We start from the raw sequence: 5967 nt of genomic DNA on the forward strand, positions 1-5967 counted from the left end.
GTGTGTGTGTGTGTGTGTGTGTGTGTAATCGCTCTCATTGGCACGGGCCCTATTTTGTTCACTCAGAGCCTGACATGTTGAGCAGCGGTCAACCTGGGGCGGCCAACAATAAGAGCAGGATGTCTGGAATTAAGACCCCACTTCCAGACACACACACACACACACACACAAACACAGGAATGTGATGTGACAATGGGAAACGCAATGAAGAACACAGACAATACAGACAGGGACTGTTTGGGTGTCCGAATTGGATCAAGGCACTGGACAAGCAGATGTTGCATTAAAGCCAAAGCTCCCTGTTCAGATTTATTTAAGACTTTTCCCTCCTGGACAGACATCCGTTCTGACAGATAATCTGTGGTGCTTAGTTAACGTGATAATGCTGGACTTATTGTCCTATGAATGGAAGGAGTCTCCATTCATTCTCAGGAACAACAACAGCTCATTAAGATAAAGTCAAATTCTGCAGATGAGGGTGACTGATGGACCACATGAGTGACAGGGGCCCGGGGCCGTCATAGCACCTTAAGAGCGGGCGGGAGGCAACGCTAAAAGGCGACGCCACTCGGCTAACCTACATGCTCTCAGGCCTGTGACGAAAATGCTACAGCAAGAGGCAGCCATTAGTGCCTCTTGTTCTTCAGATCAAAATGAAATGTTTAATAATGTTCGGGGAGACAATCTGTGCTGGAGGTGCTGGTTGTGTGCTGGCGTCACACAGGAGCTCTCGACCAAAAGCCTCTTCTCACATGGCCTGTGGACCATGACTTCAGCGGTGGTGGTGGCCTTGTTTTGGAGTGCCATCTCTCTCCTCTCCGACAACAATAATGACCGGCTGGAGCAGCAGGGGCTGCATTAGCCACTGGGTTCAGAGGGCATCCTTCCCAAGGAATTGGCCTGTTTTTGTTCCATCTGCGCCACTCCATTCTCGAGCTTTGTGCGACTCTGTCAGGCCTGGGTGGGTAATTAAAAAGGCAAGAGCTCAAGTTGTGATCATTAGGGGCTTGTCCAGCATGGGCTCCAAAAAAAGACCCCGACATGTAAGGTCACCCTTTTTTTCTGCTTTCCTCCCCCCCACACACAACATTGCTTTGAACATTGCTCAACATCCACAATGGCTCTGAAATGCTATGTAAATATAAGCACCTGCAAACACTGCCAACAAACACAAACTGTACTGTGAAGACTCACATTCATCCCTGGGATTTTTTTTCTGCCCCCAATGCTCCTCCTGACGCACATTCTCCATCTGCTGCTGACGCCTCGCACGCTCTACTTGTTACTTTTTTAATCTGTTATCAACACTCAGTTTCTCCTACTCTGGCTATTGAATTTTTTTCTGTGTCCTCTCCCCTCCCTCCTTCGCTCTTGACTGCTGCTGTTGCGATTTCTCCATCCAGGGCCCTCGAAGCCTCTCTGTGGTTCTCTCAGGGGTTTTGTTTTTCCACTTAGACTCCATTCTCCTCTTTCACTGAGACATTAACTAATAACTGCCTTCTTATTCTCTCCGAGCGTCCACTTGCACCAGACATCTCCTGTACCTTTGTACAAATGCATTCAATATATTTTAGTTTCCATACAAGTGTTATCTTTAGTAGGAAGTGATATTCTTTTATTGCTCTTACTTGATTTAAAGGAAATGGAAGGCACTGAAGAAAAACATATTTTTCCCCCCCTGCAGACTGCACTCATTAGCATTGCTTCGCTCATGGCCAGACATTTTCATTTTATTTGCCTATCAGACCCCAACATGAATCACTCTTTAGATTTCATCAGAGGCGACCTTTCATGCTCCTTTCACAAATGCTGGCTTTTTGTAGCAAAGGAGCCTCTCATTGAGAGTTAAGGCAAGTGCCTTGCTTAAGGGCATTTAAACGCATGACCTCTTTTTGCCCTCGCCTCTTCCACACACACTCCTGCCTCTGACAACACTCCTCGGGCACAGACTCAGTGGCTTTTAACATGCAGGACAAACATACCGGTCGGCACTCCATAGGTTAATGCAACAGAGCAGGAATGTTTGTGAACTAATCTCCCACATCTTATCTCATTTCATCTGTCAACTCCAACAGGAATCAGTTTTATCAATACTCAAATCTATGAATATTTAAATGTATTCTTTCTCAAATTAATGATCTTTACCTACAGTGCATTTCAAGGATAAAACAGCATTATGGAGATGTGTATGTGACGTTGAATGAGCTGTGTGTTTGACTCCCCCGGCTTCCACAGGTCAACCCTCTCCCTCGGGGCAGTACCTGATACCTGGCTGATTTTATCCACCTCCATGTGTGTGTATAGTGTTGAATGTGTGTGTGCTTTGAAAGGTGCGTTTTTCTTGATGTCTTCCAGTCAATAGCAGCTTCCTGGCTTCAGGGCCTGTGTGTTGTTTCATAGGCTGGTCGGAAACAGGGCACCTGTGTTTCCTCCCGCCGCCTGCTGCTACACAGAAACATCCTCTGTTGGGCCACTTTGCTCTGTTTGACTGGCACATTTGTTCCAGGCGCATTACGGTTAAAGGTGGAGGAGATTAGATAGCTTCTTGAAATTTGAGGAAGGTGTTGTCATTTGAAGTCCGCTCAGGTGTTCGGAGGCCTTGCTTCTGGCCAAAATGTCTCTTATACCAACATTTAGTATGTCGGTCGGTCGGTCGGTCGGTCCACCACTTTGGTCCAGACTGAAATACCTCAGCAACTGTCTGATGGATTGCCATTAAGTCAAGAATTTATCATCCTCTAGAGGACGAATCCTAATGAGTTTCTTTATCATATGACTTTTCTTTTAGCATCACCAACAGGTCAAAGGTTTTAGTTACCCAGTAAAATATCATGCACTGAATGGATTGGAACAAAATGTTCTTAAGTGATTCATGGTTCCTTGAGGATGAATCCTTCTGACTTTGGTGTTGTCACTTGTTCTCTTCTGCCACCATAAGATTGACACTTTGTAGTGTAATGTCTTGAAAGCTATTGATTGTTTAGCTTGGGTTTATTTTTGATCTTGGAAAGAGAAAAAAAGGTTAAGTCACAAACTAATTTGTTGCCCCGATGCTTTCAACCACACACAGAAGATTTTCTGCTAATGAAGGTCACATGTGGTTGAAAGCTGTAAAGTTGGATCGTGTTTTGTTAAATTATTTTGGATTGCCATGACACGAGGTGCAGATATTCATATCCACCTGAGGATGTGTTGTAACAACTTTCAACTGATCCCTTAACTATTCATCTACAGTAGTGCCATCATCAGGTCAAACATGTGTCCATTGCTTTGTTTTATGACCAAATGCCTGCAAAACTAACGACATTCCCTTCAGCCCCAGCTCTACTTATATGTTTACATTTATGGCTTTTTGTACATGCTTGGCTGCACATAAGAAAAGTGATAGAAGTAGTTTGAAGTGTGAAGAATAAACAAAGAAAACCTCAATTCTCATGTATGCACACCTGGCCAATCACTGCTTAAAGTGGGCGAGATTGTTGGTTTCGGAAAGTTGCAAAAAGTGTCGGACGCATCTCCCACAATTCCAACAGTCATATAGGTGTGATGGGAGGGGGTTAAAGCAGGCGGACACCTTTAGTCTTGTTATAAGTGTATGAAACCGAAGGAGCATAAGATGCTGGTATTAGCAAAGTCTTCACAACAGAATATGAATCTCACACTCTGAAAGGGCTGCACAATATTGAAAGAAAAAAGGAGGATGGGTCAATGCAAAAAGGCAACAAAGGGTTAAGAATAATCAGCCAGCCTTCATGCAAAACAATTAACAACAATGTGATGGGTTCACCTACACAATCTGGGTTTTCTGGACGGCCACAAAGAAGCCTAAACCAGGCGGGCTCGTACAGCAGTACAGTTTTAAAACAACAGCGGGTTCTGCCGCTCATTTGGATGGACAAATTCTGTCAGTCTACATAATTTGCCGGGCTGAATTGGTTGGCCCAGGGTCTCAGGCCCAGAGATAAGTGGAGAACTTTCCAGATGACTGACGCAGGACAACCCCGACCCGTCATGCCACTGATTGCCACACACTCCACTGCTGCCTTTTTGGCAGCAATTTCTCCAGGGGCCCCTATTCTGTCTTTGAGTTTGTCCCCATAATGGTGATGGGACACATGCCTTCTTCTCCATCTCACACACACACACACGCACACGCACATACACACGGACACAGTGTTAGTATGGCTCTGTGTAAAATGTAGTAAGTCCCAGTCGCCCCGTCCTGCCAGCTTTGTCTGCCCTCAGCTGTTCCGGCCCGGTGCCTGTATTGTGCTGCCGGGCTCATTACCAGAAGCACTGTGGCCCGAAACCTCCTCGCTAATAGGCCCAGAGAGAGAAAGAGAGGAGTTATTTCTGCTATTTCGGATTGTGTGTAGCACTGTAATGTTTTGTTTTTTACTCTTTTGGTAGTGAGACTGTTAATGTTTAACGTTAACTGCTGTTATTTCTCTGGTCGGCCATTAGCTGGCTGAGGAATTTGAAATTGAGTCCTATGAAAAGGTTTTCCTCCTCCCTGTGAGGCACATTGCCTTGAAAGCTTCTCTATATGTCCGAGTGTGTATGGATGTGTGCGTGTTTCTGCATCCCTGAGCAAGGAACTGAAAAGAATGAGTGTCCAGTCAGTAGATGGGCTGTCTGGAGTAGGCCAGACCACTTGGACAACAATGGGATGAAGTGCAGCTATTGTTTAAAGTTTACAGGGTGTGTACAGTAGTGTGGCTGCAAGAGAGGGCTACAAAGAGAGAGAGAGGTGAGTCAGGAAAATGGTGAAATGTGAGGAGAGGGGAAGCTTGGGGAGGCAGAGAGAAAGAGAAGTGCATACTGTAAACAAAAAGACGTCAGGACTGATCTTCATCAGCAGACGGATACCGCTCTGACTGAACTGATATTGAGGACTTTAAGTGATTGTCTCAGAAGTCAGACAAAACCCTTCATACAGTCTCATTCAAAAGTTATGTAATTAGGTTTGAGGGTTTCTTTAATGATGAATTAGGCCATGAACCACACAGAAGTTTGTGAAGTCTAATGAGACTAAACAGCATAAAACCCAGCCCTGAAACTGGAGCAAGTTCAAGTGCATTTCCTCCAAATCAGTTTCTGGCTTTAATTTGAAAAAGGTACAAAAACAAAAAAAGTGGGATTTTTTAGGAGGTCAAAAATAGCTACTCAATAAGTAAATAGGGTAATTCAAAAAAGAAAAAAAAATATAACCGAAAACTATAAATAAAAGAAATACCTACCTTCATATTGGTCATACGTATATCGGTAAATACTATTTATTAAAATATAATATTTAACATTTGTTATATTGGTAAATAGCCTATTTGGTCATAAGGACAAATTGTAAAACATTGTTACATTTTAAGCTATGTAAGTAAACTTTGTCTACATTTATGATTACTAGGCTATTGCCTTACACTCCATTTGTTATTATTACATTACATATCTACATTGCCATTTAAACGTAGGCCTAATCACAGATTGTGTGTTGGGATTGAAAGCTCTAGAGCAGTTATGGACACTGTATTTATAAAACAATGTGCTTACTAATAATCTAATACATAGGAGTATGTTATTGACAGTCTGAATATTGTTTCATAGTTTTTAAGTAGGCTAGAGTTTTGAGCAAGTTTTTTTATTATGTCCATGCAGATATAATTCATTTGATTTAAATAAATAAAAAATACATAAACCCCTGAACTCATACCTGATAATGCACCGCATTACCCCCTGGTATCACTACAATCGTAACAATATCTGCAGTGTGTAAAGATAACTGTCTGAGCGCGCCTCTGAACACCCAGTGTCACGTGCTGCAGGCCTCCCTCCATCAGCCTCGCGCCGTCCCACGCGGCGGCACCAGGTGGGCCGCCGCACCGGCGAACCGTGGCGTCGTTAACGCGCCGCAATTATGAGGCCGCAAAGAAGGGCGAAATAATTGCAAATAAAACTACATGATGCAGAAAA

Source organism: Etheostoma spectabile, chromosome 16 (genome assembly GCF_008692095.1).
Source record: "Etheostoma spectabile isolate EspeVRDwgs_2016 chromosome 16, UIUC_Espe_1.0, whole genome shotgun sequence".
Classification (NCBI taxonomy): Eukaryota; Metazoa; Chordata; class Actinopteri; order Perciformes; family Percidae; genus Etheostoma; species Etheostoma spectabile.